Source organism: Phymastichus coffea, unplaced genomic scaffold (assembly GCF_024137745.1).
Source record: "Phymastichus coffea isolate CEN01 unplaced genomic scaffold, Cenicafe_Pcof_1.1 PCOF00043, whole genome shotgun sequence".
Classification (NCBI taxonomy): Eukaryota; Metazoa; Arthropoda; class Insecta; order Hymenoptera; family Eulophidae; genus Phymastichus; species Phymastichus coffea.
This window is the reverse complement of record NW_026706854.1, coordinates 996,225-1,014,739: the sequence shown is the minus strand read 5'-3', so window position 1 is coordinate 1,014,739 and position 18,515 is coordinate 996,225. Positions and strand designations below refer to the sequence as shown.

At 44.5% G+C, this 18,515-nt stretch overlaps 1 protein-coding gene across 2 annotated transcripts in view; it reads left to right on the top strand.

The window, feature by feature from the left end:
• The first annotated feature begins 7,507 nt into the window (after window positions 1-7,507).
• LOC131664186 (A disintegrin and metalloproteinase with thrombospondin motifs 9) overlaps window positions 7,508-18,515 on the top strand; it is a 32,489-nt gene continuing 21,481 nt past the window's right edge. The window contains exon 1 of one of the 2 annotated variants that reach the window (XM_058935080.1): window positions 7,508-8,025. The gene's annotated coding sequence lies outside the window, so the exon portion shown is untranslated. Of the gene's footprint in view, window positions 8,026-16,340; window positions 16,435-18,515 lie in introns of those variants that run through there. The other variant, XM_058935081.1, reaches the window with a different exon arrangement.

Sequence of the window (18,515 nt, the reverse complement as noted above, 5' to 3'; positions counted from 1 at the left end):
TGCTCGCTCTCGTACCCATAAATTTCGAGGACACACACTGCTACAGCGCGAGGAACAATGTGCTTCTTTCTTTCCTTTTTTAAGCGCAGCCAGACGGCTTCTTTTGAGAAGTATCGCTAAAAAATCTGCCCATCCGCAGCGGGGAAAACTTTGGGTGGTTGTAAAAAAAAAATCAACGTCGAAAGATACAATGCAGAACGGGTGATTTTGTCCCAAGGTTTGTTACCTTTACGTTTTCTCTTTTAGTACCTGACGAGACGTGCATTTTTACATTCGTTTTTTCCGTACTTGGTCAGTCGTTGGTGTTGCATGAATTATCGCCACAAAAAAACGAATTGACACGTTGAGCGATTGTCACTTTTCAAAATCATCAAAATCGATAAAAAACTCAGCACGTGATTTTCAAAAAAAAAAAAAAAAAGAAAAGGAAAAAAATGTGCAAAGATCAAGATTGGAATGATAATTGCCACAAGCGTCCTTCACGCAAAAGGGAACAAAAAGAAAAAAATCCTAATCGTCCAGAGAAGGTAAATAAAAAGGAAGCTGATCCTCTTCGTGACCGTGCACTTTATACATAGACACATATACACAGAAATCGCGGGCTAATTGGAAAACGTCGTGAATTTCACTTTCAGCAGCTATAACACAGAAATGGTACGTAATCCCGCCGACAAGAAATAACTGCGATCGAAAGTCGTGCCGGCATTGGCTGGCGCTGACTTGGAAACACATAGCCACACATACACACAACCTCCCGCATAGCTTCGCACGACCTTGACTCTGTGGTGGCTACGCGCAAAGGACTCGTCTTAGAGAGTAAGTATTGCCCATGGTTGAAGCGTCTCTCTCTCGCTCTCTCGTTGCATTTATACATGCGCGCTCTCCTCCGTGTGCGCGCGGAATATAAACAATTAAAAATGAGCTACTGCGGTGGCGTGTTGTCCTTCTTCTTCTTCTTCTTGCTGCTGCTGCTGCTGCTATGCGTACTCGGACCCGTCGCGGGGTTAATGACTGCTCTCGCAAGCGATGCGCCCAAGAGAGCATTCTTCTCCTCGTCCTCCTCCTTCTCCTTCTTCTTCTTCTTCTTCTTCTTCTTCTTCTTCTTCTTCTTCTTCTTCTTCTTCTCGTGTTTCTTATGTATCTCTCCTTTTTCGCTGTGATTTCGGGGTAAGAGGCTTGTGTAGCCGCGATATTCAACGCGAAAGTAAAAGTTCTTTCACCTGCGCTCGGGATTAAAAACAACCTGCCGATCGCCGCTGAGTGATAAGTTCATTGCCGATCAGTCCTTGCCGCCTTTTCTATTTCGAGGCGCATTGGTCCTTCTTCGGCGAATCAGCCGCTTTAAAGGACAATGGCCGCGCGCTTTCGACCAGCTGGATAAATCACTTCGGCGAGTGGCATTTTTACGAGCGCATTCGCATATACAATGCGCAAGAAAGAAGTCAAGAAACGCCCCTTCCTACATATTAATACTCCCAAGTTCAATACTCTTTTGCTATTGCGGATGATAATTTATGTTGTCGCGTGATATTTCAAAGGAGAGAAAAAAAGAGCGTACAGATCGGCAACGGTACTCTTGCGCACATGAAAAGGGAAGGAAGGGTAGAGAAATTATGCGAGCGTAAAAGTTTGATGGCCTGGCCACCGACACGCTTTCAGTCGTTATTACAGATACGACGACGACACGATCGTAAACACTGTTTCCGATGCGCGTTCCGAATCGAGCGCATAGGATTATACAGTTTCGCGTGTACCGAAAGCAGGCAACGCGTCGCGGACAAGTGTAAGTTTGTTACTTTTATGCGTCTGTCGGTCGAATTATGATCGGATTACTCTGCCGGCTTTCTGGCATGTTAGCGGTCGGTTTTTTCGTCAGTCGCGCGAGAAACGAGGCAAGTGCAATGAATATTAACGTGTGAAAGCTTTTAATCAAACTCTGCTGTCTGCGTACCCACTTCTACGTAGAAAGTAATTGAGCAGCCTTGTTATTCGTAAGAAACCACATTGACGCGAGAATCGAATTGCGTGTACTTGATTATAAGGTAGAAAGTGTGAAATTATCTTTCATCAAGGCTCGTGTTTCAATTATCATATCTCGACCCAAGACTTAAAGTCATTGTCAAGTCCTAATCACTATGCAATGTCACTTTTTTCCCCAAGAGAAAGAAGAAGAAAAAATCTTATCTCCGTTGAAGATATATTTATTCGAGTTCATTCGATACTGCTACACAGACTTCGTTTCACTTGTATTTACAATGTATTTGCAATAATGTTAACGCCCTAGAAACTAACAGTTGCACAATATTGTAAATTACCATATATATCCATATTGATTGCACTCAGTACAGCCTTGAGCTTATAGAAAGTTAATCAAGTGCACGTGAAGTTAGTACCAGTAGTAAGAGACTTTTCGATCAGACGCGCCATCCAAAGCTATAACCTGCCTAGAAACGATGCCAATGGGCTTTTTAGTCGAATAAAAAAAGAAGAGAGAGAGAGAGAGAGAGAAAAGTGCCGCTGAGAGTGCAAAGCCACTTAGCGCACGTGCGCGTACGTTCGAGTGGTTTTTAGCTCATTCTCCAGAGATTGCGAATTCCGAGAAATGCTCAATTTTTTTTTAAATTATGCAATATCACGCAGTGTCAGTCAGTATTTGGAGCCTTGGTTCGCGAGACGAGACTAGATGGTCAGAAATTGGAAACAAGCGGCAGGATTTGTTAAAGGAAAAATAAGAGCGAGATAAACTCAACTGGTTACGTTTCGCGTGCGACGGCGCTCAATAAAGGACGCAATTGCAGACGAGATGTCTAGAGCATCCCGCGGATCGAAGAGGTTCGATGAGTACGCGCGCGGCACTAAAGCTCGTTCTGTCGCGAGCGCTAAAGATACCAATAGAGTCTGTCTGAGCAACACGCGGCATCATAAGAGTTTTCGCGGAGGCATCGTAAAGCACGCCGACTATTGACTGTTTCCTTCAGCGGCTTTATTCGTGCGCCGCCGCGGCATATTACGCGTCGACTTAATGACGCGCATTTATGCTCCCTCCGTGTACTATAAGCCTCCTATGCGTACTCTCTGTAAATAATATTAGAATCGCGAGAGAAGCCGCCCGCGCAACCAGCATGCAATCGTCCATGTAACAATGAACCTCTGTGAGCGCGCGTGTGGGAGGATAAAGGGCTCCCTGGCACGTCTATACACGCGTTTTGTTTGTTGTTTTGTGGGTGGATTTGCGCACGATTACGAAGGTATTATGTCGAGAGTTGAGAGAGGCGCAGTTGTAATTGAAGAAGATCTCTTTCTATGTCTCTGCTACTATACGGCTAAGCATTGTTTGTAGGTCAAGCTTCCCAGTTGCAGCTGGTTACAAGAAGAAATCATTGAAATTCTCCACACTTCTTTCCTGCTGGAGCTGTGTTTCTATAATTCTATTGTATGCGGATTTTTCGGACTTTTTCGTGAGCACGCCGAGCTTTTATTGAAAAACACGACCATAGAAGTACACGCAGAGCATTCAAATTTCCATGCTGATTGTATTCAAATGGCCGACAGTAAAAATCTCTCTCATCTTTGTTTTTCGACTTAATGGCGCAGCTATCACTTTCGCAATGGGGAACTGAGCTCGATAAACGCTTGGCGCGCGATCTGCAATTGTTTTTTTGATTGGCAAACAGCGGATTGACTCCGCGCATACGAGGGCTCAAGGATGAAGAAACGGAGTCGCTCAATTTTCTGCTATTCCAGAGTGGCAATCAAATTGAAGTCGACGAGCGGCGAGAAAGCCATGTTTGGGTAGAAACCTATTTCCTTGCCGCGCACTCGGCGCCCGTTATGATTTCGAGAAAATAATGAAACGATCATGCCGACAAAGGAGCTGCCTAGAAAACTCTTAGTAGCTCGCATAAAATACTACCTTCGCGTATATCTATCGGCGTAGAACACTATTATGCTTTCAGCTCTCGATTCTGACCCGATGACATTAATTAGTTTCCGTGCGTGGGCATACACGTAACATGAAATGTTTTTTTCGGTCAATCAACGTATTCTGAAAAAATGCGTCGAGAATACCAATCGAGAGATAAAAATGAACGTTGCGCGACATGATCTTTCGAATTTTAGAAAGTACATACCGGAAGCTCATTATTAATATCGTTTTATGTCCACCTGACAGCGAAGAAAAAACATCCGTACAAGGACTACATCTACAATTAAACGACAAAAATAAACAAGTAAATTTTATTACATAAAAATGTATTTTATGTGTCTGCATACTTTGCATAGTTAATCCAGTAATTCAATCAATTTCACAAGCTCGCACGGACGCGTGCGCAAAGGTCATTTATATAATAACATTAATTGGTTTCTCATTACGATCCGCTCGCACGTTTCATTATCGACTTTACACGCGCTCTGTGTTTCTCTTTCTCGCTTTCGTGTATTCGTGTGTGCGCTTGCGCGAGTGCAAATATTAGTGGTACATTCGATAAGCTTCAATGAAGTTACGAGCGGACAAACGAGAAACAAGAGTGCAATCACAAGCCGTGCTGGTTGGGTGAAGTTATTTTTATTTGTTTCAAAATAACAGCAACAATGACGAAAGATCGCGCTGCAATAGAAATACACTGTCACGCCGATAAATTAACAAGCAAAGCTAAAGGGAATGTTGCGCGGTTATTGATTAAAATCAACGTTGAAAAGTTTCGCGTCGTAAAATATCGCACGCGCGCGTTTATTATTCGACAGGACAGCTGCAATTATGTTAGGCTCATGATAAACGTGGAAATGGCGCCCAACCGAGAGCAAGTCAACGGCCTCTTCAGCTATTAAATCGAATTTTTCCGAAGAAAAAACAAAAAATCGAGTAGTTTATCACGCCTGTATTGAAAAAAAGTGGACGCGCGTTATTTACTACAAAAGTATGCGCGCGTGCGGTAAAAACAAAAACGGCACGGGTTGATAGAGGTCGGTGACGCGTAAGGGAAAGGCAACGTAATAACACACGAGCGAGAAGAGCCCTTTTACGCGATACCATCTGGCTCGTCGTCACCAGACGAAGAGAGAAGCAGCGGTTTATTGTTGAATTTATTGCGCGATGGTTTTTGATGATTTCGCCTGTACAGCAGTTTCGGATCCAATTTGTACAGATAAACACACGCACACACATACGCACACACACACAGACACATATCTGCTGCTCGTTCGCCTTGTAATTTTCGATGACTGAACATCCCCAGTACGTGATATATACGAGATAAGAAATCTCGACGTTTTTGCGTACCGAATGTTTCCGATCCAAACTTTATCCATCAGTCTCGCGCCATGAGCAGCTAAAAATAAAAAAAAAATAATTCAAAAATCTACCTTCTAATAGTTTTTTCCGATATACACTTCTTAAAATGTACCGTTACCGAGACATGTGAACTTCAGTAAGAATAAACTCATACGCGTCTGAATCGCATTAATAAATCATCTCCGAAAAATCTCTCTCCACGAGGGACGCGTGTGTTGTTGCACTTAGCGCGTATCGCGCTCTTGTGCTCAAGAGGGAGAGAAAAAAAGGCCCGCGTGCGTGTGTATATGTACATTCGCGATAATGGGTTTTTGACCCTGCAGACATTTTGTAATGATTCGCGCGGTGGAACGATTGCCCGAAGAACGCTCGCAATAATTATTACTTTTTTGGCATTCCCAAGCTGTCTCTTCGTGTTTCGCGGCTGTCAAAGCTTTCAGGGTACTTAACATGGCTGACCGATGAGCAGCCCCTTCGCGAGTGTTGATTTAGTGGCTCCTTATTTCTTGCCCGGAAACAGTTTCGACCGTAATCTTTCGGAGTTAACACTCAATAAAAAAGCAATCAACCGTTTCTCTTTTTTTTTCAGGGTCACATGGTCATAATGAGAAATTTCGAAGTATATGCATATGACGTTTTCATGTGCAGGCAGCCTGCGCGCGGAGTGGAAAGGAACAAGCAGGAACCAAAACCGGTACATGCGCGCTGTGATTTTTTACGTAAATGTTAACGATGATTTTACAACTGTTATTTATGATATTACCACGCTTATGAAGTCGTAGCATTATATTCCATGAAACAATGTCGATCGTGAAAGTATAAATATTTGCTACAGCGTGTGTTGCTCTCAGTCGCTGAATGTCAAGCGACATTTTTATCCGTAAATCATTTATGACCATTATCCAACGCGCATATGAATTCGAATTGGCGAAAAATTGACACAATGTGCAAGAGGGCAAAGAGAGACGTTAAATACTCAGGTGCGATAAACCTTTGACACAAAGCGAGGATCGCCAGAGATTTTTAAGCCTACTTATGCTCGCACGACGGGTGCTCTCTCTCTCTCTCTCTCTCTCTCTCTCTCTCTCTCTCTTTCTTTCTCTCGATAAATGTATGCGAGGCTGCCCAACAAATCACTCGGCACCCTGCGATAAATCCCAAAAGGACAAAGACAACCAGTTAAAAAGCGCCTACGCTGATATCAACCGCCACACGAGCTTTCTCTCTCTTCTCGTTCATTGCCATGTTATTTATTGGATGCGCCCTATATAGTCGTCGGAAAAATCAGCGAAAGACTTGCGCGCGTGGTTTACCAAATTTAATTACCCCGCGCGAGCTTTATAAAGTGCACGCACTAATTGGCCGTCGCCGCTTGTATGCGATTCGTCGGATTTCGCCGTTTGCATAGACGTCACTGGGCGGCGAATATCGTTAGCGCCAGAGAACGACAACGTCACGTAACATCGGAAGTCTCGGACATCAATTTGGACGAAAAATACCGAACGCCACCTCAAATGTTGACTCGATGATGCAATTATTAGAGATACATGCTTGCTACTTTGCTTTTCTTCTTTCTTTTTTCTAGATCAGCTTATTGGTATGGAATGTGCGGCTGTGATTTTTCGCTCAGTAACTAGGAAATCAGTAGTATGCTGTTTCGGCACTTTGAAATACACCGCCTCTTTTTTGTTTCTTATACCAACATTTTTTTCTTTGATAATTTCTACTTCCTGGCTACTTTTCCCGCGTTCATAAATACGGGAAAATGAAAAGGAGGATTAAAATTTCTTTTTTTTTACAGGAGTTGGGATTTCCTGTAAACTATCTCACTACAAATTTCTTGCAATTTATATCTCGTGACAATTGAATTATTCAACTCGCGGTGTCTTACAATGATATTCGCTCGAAGAAAGAGGCATTTTCACAAAGACTTATAAAATTGCTTGTATGAAATTTTTGAAATTTCTTTCATCTTTTACGAGAATGATAGTAATCAAGAACTGACAAATAAAGCGTTTATTATCGATAAATTTTATAACAATTCATAAATTTGTAGTATTTAATAGTCCATAAATCTTAGGTACAAAACAGTTTGGAAATCTCCAGCAAGAACAAGCTGATTCATTCTCCGCAATAAAAACGAAATTCACAAAACGCTAATCAATCATTTATTCTTTGCTCACAACTCGCCCTTAAAAAATAAGTCGTAATGGTAGCAAGAAAAGTGAAGTGGCCGTACGCGTTCTCAGCATCATTAAACTCGTGCAATCAACAAATACTGGCGTCCCCAGCGAACGATAAAGATCCCCAGTCGGAGATCGAGATCGCGCGTGTGGCCGATTTCCCATACACCACGAGTTCCCTTATCAATCGTAGTGTTGCAGGTGCAATGAAAAAAAGAAGAAAAAAAAAATACGAACGCGGCGTGTCCGTCGACCGCAAAACTCTCCGATGGCTCCCCTACTCATTTTCTTTCTCCTCCATCCGCGTATAGCGCTGCCACTCCCTCGGGGGACCAGCAGCAGCCGCGTGCGCGCCTCGCTGCTTTGCGCTTAGGCTTGCCAGTTGCCGATCGTCGTCGGCCGGCGCCGCTTGTTGCTCCACGCTCGTCTTGATTATTATATCTCTTCCATCGGGCAGTGCCGGTTACCTCTTTATTTTGCGCTCAACTTTTTTTTGTGACTGTGAGTTGGAAGGTTTAGATCCTGGATTCGTAAGAACGAGCCTGTGGAAAGGTAGGCTTTTCTTGATTTTTCTTAAAGCGCATTTTTTCAATGGGAAGTGCACTCGATTAATTTTTTGCCGTGAGTGAAATTCAACAGTGACAAAATTGTTCCAATTTATTCAAACAAACGCGAGCAACGTAACTTGTCGCCTGATGGCGCACGCTTCTGACAGAACGATAATTTATTATTAAAAAAAAAATAAGTGAGAGAAGCAAAGTGTCACGGACCTGATGCTATAGCCTTGGATATCGTACGTTGGAAATTTGCATGAAAACGCCGGCATATCGAATAGTCGTCGCATCATCTCTATGAGGCAAAGAATCGCCGAATTATACTCGTGATAGTGGCATAAGAAGTCAGGAATAGATAAGCGCTACTTGGCGTATACGCATTTCTTTTCACTAATGCTTGCAAGTATTTTTGGGCGACTTAACGTGTCAGCGCTTATGTCGCGAGACACTTTCCGCCCCGCACGCGCTTTGCGTTTACATGTGTGTGTGTGTGTGTATGTGTATGTGTGTGTGCGCGCGCGCGCGCGCGTGTGTATTCATACACGTAGGTTGTTGGATTTTTCATGTCGAGGTCACTCGAGACCGATTTCGACCGATCGACTGAACAATCGAGTTGTTTTAATGAGGTACATGTGTCGCGAAAGTGGCACTTGAAAAATAGGCTTTTCTTACATGCTCTACCTCTCTACCTCTCTATATGCACACTCGCGAAAGTTGCTACATTGATAAATCGTCGATTAGGAATTTTTTTCTTTTTTATTTTTACGAAAATCAAACTAATCGTTTTCTTTTTTTTTTAATATTAATTTCAAAGTGAACGTGGAAGAATAATTTTCGACAAAAAATGCTGGGCAGTGAGATGTTTGCATGCACAATAAATCAATAAGACATCAATTCAATCAAATGAAAAAATTAATAATAAGACCAATCGAGAGTGGCGCGAAGAAATAGCCGTGGATAAAAAGAAACGAGCCGCAGCCGTGTGCGTGCGGATAAAAAGATGGAGAATAGATCGCGTCAATATCGAAGCGATGAATTTAAGAAATGCGGCACGCGCGGCGCGATAAAATAAAAGCATCGCGATGGCAATTAGAGCGCGCGCTCTGGATAATGCGACATTTTCCGCGTTTCTCTTATTATTCCTCTCTGTCGTTTTTCGCGCGCGCAAGCGAATTCTTCGCTCAAGTTTTCAGACACATTAAAAACGAGCACGCCTCGTACACGTACGTGGTCGATCGTCTTTATCGCGAGCGCGGCTTAATCGCTTAATTCAATTGGCGCGAAAGGAGGCTTATTAATTCGCGCGCGCGCATCTCTTGAATTACACGCCAGAAGAGAGTCTCTCGCTTACATACCTGCTCGTTAAGTATCTTGCATTACGAGTTAAAAGGCCGCTTATTAAGGATACCCACTGATTACGGGATACGCCTAGAGTTTCTAGTTGCTTTTATTCGTCGCGCGCACACACACTCGATTTAAACGCTTTGAGATTATTACCCCAAATACTTAACAGCTCGTTTCGCCGACCTTACGTACCGATTAAACAATTTTCTTTTTTTTTCCTGACGCTTCGTTTGTAATGAGAAATATCTACCCCGAGAACGCGCAGGTATGCACACGCGGATCCTCATTTTCCACGTGTCAAGCATAAATACACACCTATCTCTGGCGATCAGAGCTGCGATTTATATTTTTTGACCAATAGTTTTGTTACTTCTGAGAGATACCAAAATTAATTGCGATCCTCCATCAATGGAATTAAATCTAGATAGATCGCGAATTATGTATACCACTATATCTATACGGAATCATTGGCTGAAATTGTTTGAAATTAGCGCTCCGCAGAAGCGATTTGATGTGAAAAAAAAGGGTTATTCAGTAGTACAGGATTAACGTGTATCGGATGGCACTTGATTAATCGCTTCAATTGGACGAGAGACTCGATGTAATCCGTGCGGCGCTCCTTCAAGCCACTGCTCTATTCTAATTCATCCTCGAGGCTCGCAAATGAAACAATCCCCTTGCTTCATACGTACAATTTACATACACGGAAGTGCACTGAGAACCTGCCTGCCGACGTTCTTTTATCACAATCCGCGCGCGAACGATTCGTTGAAGCGCAACACTACCCCGTAGCGACAGAATCAAAGTGCGTACCGCAGGAACCGCAGAATCGTAATTATTGCGGGTGAAAATCTTGGTGGTCATAATGTGTATTATAACGGTGCTTAACCTCGCGATTTCACACTTTCTTACGTATGTGCCGATGGCAGCCTAGGGTGCCTTGACCTTGGACTAGTTGGCGATTGCGATTTCCCGTAGACGGATAATGATCGGCCTTGGAAAGGATCGGCAATTGCGTCCCGATAGTTGTCGCCGATTATATATATAGATATCCTTAGATTGCCCGTTAAATCGACGGCATTTACGGGTAATTCTCGTCGTCGTGCGCTGCTAGAATGAGAGAGAGAGGGAGATAACAAACAATGAGCCGCTTTAAAATAATTACGCGATTGATTTAAGACGCTCGCTTTTTCTTTGTCCGCTGTATCGGCAATCCAATACACGCACGCTCGTAGAAAAAGAAGAAAGGAGAGTAGTAAATCTCTACGACTGAACGGATAGGTGGGAGGGTTGATTATCGAGTATTTTTCTTTGATAATAAAAAGGGGAGAGGACTTGAAATAATTCGCGAGCAAAAATGAGTTGATCGTAGGTCGTCGACAGCAATGTCGATTAATCAATTCGGCGGGTATTTTTAGTGAAAATTGCGTGTGTCGTCGGGGTGCACACACAATTTTCCGTTTTAGATTAACACGTTACTTTGTTCCGTTGCCATAAAGCGCCCCGAGTCCTTGAGTGAGTTGAGGCGCTGAAGAGAGGATCGTAAATCTATTTTTGCCCTCGGTAAGAGAAGGTAAATGGCAAATCATTTTCTGTTCTCTCTCGCGCGCGGCAACTTCTCTCTTTGTCTTTGCGCGGCTGCTTTTCACGATGCACGCGCGCCAGGACAATGATTATACGAGCGATTCTGTCAAATATTTTGCAACTTTCACTCCGAGAGCCTGCGAGAGAGAGAGAGAGAGAGAGAGAGAGAGAGAGAGAGAGAAACAGAGAGATGTGATAACGACCTCCCGTTACCAACTGATGACACCAAAAGATCAGACAGCGCGCGGCTAAGCTTTATTTATGTGACTATTGCAATCGATATGAGACTGCTATGGACAATTACCGTCATTTTTCAGGGTTATTTATCGTTTGCCAGGTATAAGCCGAGGAAGGGATCGCCATAATCATTATCCTTATTTAAAACGTTTTCGATTGTCGTTTGCGAAATGAGATGACAAAATTGGACTATGGCTGACAGTAAGCTCGGAGATCTAACCAGTGGTCGTGAATCGACTGTAGGATAAGTATTCTCACACGCAGCGGCAGCATCAGTACAAAAAGCGTCGTTCTTTCCTGACGCCGCTAATATAGTTCTACTTGGAAAAGCCTGCGTGGCATCGTAAAAGCCTTTTACGCTTCCTCCTGTTTTCATGAATGAATCGCGCTGCAGCGCTCCACTGCATGAAATATCGCTGCGAGTAGCAGCCGTTCGCCAGCTGATGAATATTTATCCACGCAGGGCGCAGTGTGATTTAAGCTTCGAGCGGTCAGCTCTCTCTCTCTCTCTCTCTCTCTCTCTCTCTCTCTCTCTCTCTCTCTCTCTCTCTCTTTCGATATACATATATTGTACTTGACAGATAAAAGACTTTGCGCGCCGCCGCGCGATGACCCGAGACTAATGATTTCTTCGCTTGTGTCGCGCCCGACGAGAGACGGTTGACTGACCTCTGTCTCCAGTCATTTTTCGCGATTGATTTCACCGCCACCGCCACGCGCTATTACAGCGCGCGAAATATTTTCGTCCGACGATTTGCGTGGCGATGGTCTTTTTCTATTTCGGCGTCTCGTTCACGCTTTACACTAATCCGCGGCGTTTAGGCTATTTTGTTTGACTTGATTCTCGAAATGTGGATCGAGGCTGCCCAACCGAATAAATCTTTTGCGTTCCTAATCGCTGGTGATGAAGGAATCCCGGTAATTTTGCCGATTCAAAATCGCGGCCGACGTTCAGTTTCTCGGCTGGCTGATCAATTACGAGGAGCAGCGGCACTACTATCGGCGGCGACCACATGCGATTACGCTAGTATCTCATTTGCTTAAAATACACTCCGGTTACGTGAAAAAGACTGATAAGCTCGTCGTTTGGCGTTCGGGCGCTGTGCCTGCCGACTTTCCTTTCGCAGTTGTCTACGGAAGCTCTCCCGTTCGTTTCCGCCAGAAAGGCCACTTTACTCTAGTCCTTTCGTCTCATAATCGAACGTCGATTAGGATGGCATAGCAAACTAAAATGTAGGCGAAGGCGCGGGTGTGTCGAATTTCCACGAGTTGAAATGACGCCAGCGATATTCCGAAATAGCCTCGAGCGGCACATCGGAAATACAACAAGAGTGCAGCTTGGGGCGAGCGTGCAAACTTTTAATTCGTGCGCCCAAGCGCCGCCGGACAATTCCGAATCCTTTACCTCGCGCTGACAACGTCTTGTCTCTCTTCTACGTGGACATCGCTCGATTGCGACGTTTACGCAACGTTGATTTTATTGGGCTATCAAAATGCCTATCAATAACGAGATTTCCAAATGTGAAATTTTTTTTTTATTCGTCTTCCGATGGACTTCGCCAAAAATTTGGTCTTTTATCGCTGGACAAACGAAAGGCCTTTTTCTCTGATACGAGGCGAGCTCTGTGTTTATGGAAGTGTGCCAAAAAAATTGTTTTAAACGTCAATGTTTTATTCATGCTGTGAGCCAAATCGCGAGGACCGTGAAACACGTGGCACGAATATCTTGAATTTCTCTCTCCCCCTTGGTTGCTTAGCTATACGCCACTGGATAATTTATCGCGCGGCTTTTTTTTTGCATAAATTATATTCAGAAGAAGTAGAAAAAATGCCGTGTTCTCATTACTCGGCTTTGCTTTTTTCTCTCGACTGTATGAACGCTCGATTAACGAAGAATAGCGCGATAATTAGCTCGCATGTGTACATGAAAAACCAAGATCAGTCTATTTTAAATGTTAATCCATCGAGCTCTGCAATGCGCAACGTTGTAACTGACTTTCTAATCGTTGTTTCTGTAAAATGGCTATATATATTACATGCCACGCCGAGAAGTGTTTAACATATTCAAAAGCGTCAACACGTCAACGCGCGTAAACGATTCGTCATTGAATAATGAGACCCGCGACGATATACTGCATCGACATTGGCTAGACAAGGAGTGCAGTGCAGAGTAACAGAAAGCAGGTACACGCGAGAGGAGATTTTCGAGCCGGAAGACATAACAAATCAGAGTTCGTTCGTATCAACATATCCCGTCTCGGTAAATAGACACACATTCGCGCGGAGCTCGTCAAATTCGCAATTGAAACCCACTAGTCGATCTCGTAAAAGACGTATAAATAAAACTCTGGACAACGCTCATAAATAATTAATAAGACGCAAACGCGCTAGTGAGTGCTGTCTCTCTCTCTCTCTCTCTCCCTCATACGCTGCAATTGTCGGCATTGCGTAAACTTTCAGTTATTAAGTAATGATACGCCGTATAGTAGGCAGATGACGCTCACGCATCTAACGCATCTATTTTGTTGGAGCGATAAGTATTCTTTTTTTGCTACATCGGCGAAACTTGTTTTGACACAAGTGCCACTCGTCGACGTCCGCCTCGATTTATTTTCTCTCTCACGCTGCTCGAACGCCTTTGGCCTCTGACACGCACAATTACGTCTGCGGAGAAGCCTCAATTTCCTTCGTATCGGCGCTGTCTATTCGGAGGGATGAAACGGACGGCGCAATGACAAGGTACAATGGTTTTCCATACAACCTAGAACTCCAGCGTACCGATACCCGTACGTTGCAACACGCATTAATTGTTGATTGGTTCACCGACAATTAAAGAGTCACTGTTGAAATGAAACATTCACTCTCTTTTCCGTCGTAACTCGGAAATTTTCGAGCTTTTCCGCGGCTCGTAGGCGCGTCTAATCGAATGTTGACCAGTCGCTTCGATTATGCGCATCGATCAAGCTTGATGTGGAGTTAAGAGCCAGCGGTGCTTGCACGCTCGAATAACATTTACTTTCGTTCTGCAATGGGAAAACACTTGTCGCAAAGTTTCATTCAACGTACGCCCGCGTACGAGAATTCCTCACGCCTCCGGAACACACCTGACGTTAAGGAAAGAAGCAGCGCGGTTAATCGGATCGGCGTACTTTACAGGCATAGACATTCCCGAAACTGCCAAGTCAACGCGTGCGAATCGAATGGAGTCGGCGTCGTAAATCGAACGGCACTCTATTAAACGCAGCGAAACACTGTCCGCCGAGTGAATAATGGTTCGCACGAAAAAGCGGCGGTAGCGCGCGCGAGCATATGTAGGCCTCGTGATCGCGGCGAAAAACCAACAATAGAGGCAAGGCCGAGTGCGCGTCCGATCATTAGGGATGCAAATCCGCAGTTTACGGCCGTCCGCAAACAATAATAAAAGAGATGCTTGCGTCAGGGGCACCTCTCTCTCTCTCTCTCTCTCTCTCTCTCTCTCTCTCTCTCTCTCTCGTGCGCGCGCAGACTGGCGATAAAATAAACATCGTCGCCCGAGAGTGCTCTCGTCGTCGCGCCGTAACAACAGTGCCGATCCTTGTGTCGCGGCGGCTCCGTCAGCGGCGCTTACTGCTCGCGCGCCGGCTGCGCCGGCCGATTCCACGTCGACGATGTCGCTCGCAGTTCGCGATCCTCGAGGCTTATCGCCGCAGCGCCGGCAAAGTGTATAATTGAATTACGCGCGAAGCACTGAGCCGCGGCCGCGAAGGGGAGAGGGCAGCCACGGCGATAACCGACTTTTCCGACGGCTTTATCGCGCTTTTTTCTTCCTTTTTGCCGAGGAAAAACCGCGCGTCACGCGCGTGCCTCGTATTTGCACTGCTGATAACTTGAGGCCTCTCTCATCGCCATCGTCGTCGCGCCGAGCGCGCAATTATAACTTCAAATTAAGCGTATAAATATAATAGCCGGAAACCGGGGCTTACGCCGCGCTTGAACCGCTGCCAGCGGGCTCGCGCGCGCATGTTTAATAAGCGCCGCGCGCGCGCACAACTCGAAATAATCTTTCGCGAGTAGCCGTGTGCTCTCGATCAAGTCAACCACCCAAAATTCGACCTCACCTATCCCACCGGGACGATGGGTGTGTGTCTTCTTCGTCGTCGTCGTCGTCGTCGTCCTCCTCCTCCTCCTCCTCCTCCTCCTCCTCCTCCTCCTCCTCCTCCTCCTCCTCCTCCTCCTCCTCCTCCTCCTCCTCCTCCTCCTCCTCCTCCTCCTCCTCCTCCTCCTCCTCCTCCTCCTCTTCTCGTACTCGTCTGGCTTGGATATTTGCTTCTCCGACCGGTGCCGTCGTCGTCAACTGATACATTTTTGAGCTCGCCTCTATTCGCACGAGTGCACGTTGATTTATGCAACGATAGCGCTGAAGCTTGGCGTCTCATTTCTTTTCCCGAGTCGTCGCTTCATTCGCCTTGAGTACAATTTTCGTTTGTGACCGTGAGGCAAACGCTGCTTGGCTGCTCGTTCGAAAAGTCAACAAAGAAGCAAATTGAAATTAATCTACAATTTAGTCGCACATACACAGCCTCATTTTTAATAAGTCACTTTATTTATGCAATGCTAACTGTTGCCTTCATGCGCACTAAGAAACACAACTGGTACGTGGAAAATCTTCCGAGCGCGAATTTCCATACGAAAAGAAGTACAAGCCCGAGTATAATAAATCTTGCACAACTAAATTATATAGAAAATCACCTCAACGATTTTCTTGCCTGTAGCTTTAATTTATCACCACGGTGTGTATTAAAGATTGCAATCTATAAAGTGAACCGCGCGTGTACAAAGCAATGTATGTGTGTATATATATATATATATATATATATATATATATATATATATATATATATATATATATATATATGTATATCCTTGAGTAACGATATTTTCGCAAATGTCGATCAATTAATCAAGGAAAAGTCCTCTCAGGAGCCATTTATAGGTAGCCGGTAGTCATGTGAATATATCCTTTGTCTGTCGCGGCTAACAGGCGACCATCCGCTTGCGCTAACTGGCCAATGCGATGAATAATGTTTCTCCACAAGAGAAAAGGAAGTGAAAAAGTAGTGGATCTCACCCACACACACACGACTAAACGAAATTGTTTTTTCATCATCCAGCGGATCGATCAATCAACGCACGCGAGCTCAGTCAATTGGACGCAATCTCGACCGTTCAATCTTTACACTCTCGCGAGCATCAGCGTTTAAAGGTGCGTAAATTAAAGTGCGAGGAACGTTTGTTGGCTAATTCCTTGCGCTCGCAAGTCTATTGCGGTGAGAGGGCAAAAAAAACATTAATCCCGCCGTAAAAAAATCACTAGCGACGTTTATTAGCGCGCCAAAAGTACAAGCTGTAAATAATACATAACGTACGGGTGAGAGACTAACAGCTGCCTTACCGCGACAACAAATAATCGGGAGTGTCATTTCGCTCGCGCGGTTATTTATGGCATTTTGTTGTGTACGATATGTGACGTACAGCATATTCTTCGCGCTCACGATCGTTACAAAATGATTAGCAAATAATCGATTCGTGATGTCTCCTTTCGGATCATGAAGGAGGGAATGAAACGAGGAAGCGCTGCGCTATTCCGCAAACTGCGTGTACACGCGTGCGATAGGTAATTGCCGTTGTAGGATGATAATTATTCCAACGCACGCGAGAGAAACCGGAACTTACAAGCTTCACGTGCATGAGAGGGAGGGAGGGAGGGGGGGGGAAGTATCTGCCAAGACAGCTAAATTTCTTCATTAGAGATGGGAGGTGTGCTTTGTTGAATGCAAATGCCTCGTGTGAGTCAGCTCGCTATACTCTGTCATTGATCTCAACTTCTTCTTCACCGTTCGCGCGACAGACCAATTTTATTTTTCTTTGACTTTACTCTTTTACTTGCTATTCGCGACCTTTGTCACAGACGAACGCCCGACAATTTTTATTAGCGCTGTTTTTCTACAAATTACTTTGCTTTACAACGACTTTTATCTGCGTTGAGTATTTTTGTTTGTCGTGCGCTCGCGCGAGAGAGGACAAAGGTTGTAAATTATAGAACCCAGCTTAGCATAGTTGCAGCTGCTTAAAGTCTGCTATGAAATCATCAAAAAAAACACTCAGCCTTTAAACACAGCTTGAGCGAAGGAGGCGCAATGCGGATGCGTTGATCCTTTTTCACGGCAAAGTTACCGAAGCGTCGTCGTGGCGCAATAATCTGTGCAAGCGAGCTTGATAGACCGGTTGAACGGTGAAAAATAAACAAATGGCCCCCTTGCATCTCTGGAGCTGACAACGAAAATTACCCGCATACAAAGTGCGTCGGCCGCCCATGTCGCCGCAGAAAATGATCGAGCCCCCTCCCATCAATCTCCTTCGCACCTTACTGATAATCGCTCAATTTTCAAATTCGAAACAAAGCAAAAAATATGAGAAAATGTTTGTGCTGAGTAATCGCCACAACGAGTAACATTAATTGGCATCGAGAAAAAGCTCGTTTTTCATTGTACTCAACGATAGGCTGTTCATTACACGTGTATGCGCGCACCGCTTTGTTCATTATTACCTCTGGAAATATTGCTCGGCGATGCTAATCAATCGAGGCACAAATATCGAGCGTGCGGTAACAGTTAATAACCGGCCTACCACTACTGGGTAACAAAAACAAGTTCGCGTTGTCGAAAAGCGACAACGATTGATGAATTTATGACCATTCCGCGAATAGATGAATGAATGAGACTAATTGAGTGAGGATGTTGGAATGAATTTCGGAATTCTGAGAGAAAAGTTCATTCACATGGAGTACGCTGACCTCTTAACTATATGTATTTTTTTTCTTGTGATTGCATCATCAAACAACTAGATCAACAGAGACAAGCTTCGATAAAAAAAATGAAGATGAAGGCTCTCGCGCTCTTCTTTCTTCCTTTTTTTCGGGGCCGCAATCGCGAATGGTGTAAGAGTCTTTATAAATACACATTGCCGTCAGAATAAATGTCTGCCAAGACACAGAGATAGAAAAAAAAACGTAGATAAGGGCTCTCGCGTCACCACCGACGCGCGGAAAGAAACACCGCGACCCTAATTGGCCGGAAGATGAGCGACGATTTATGACTTTTCAGCTAAGCGGCTCCTTTTTCTCCTCCTTCCGCAAATTAGACGCTAATTCTACGTCGAGGAGGCTAATTTGTATGCGAGGGTAATTCGTGGCGCAAGCGAATGTCAAAACAATGCTGCAACAAAGGATTAACGTGCGCGGTGTGTTCTTTGAAAATATTTGTTTGACAAAAGCTAATATTAACG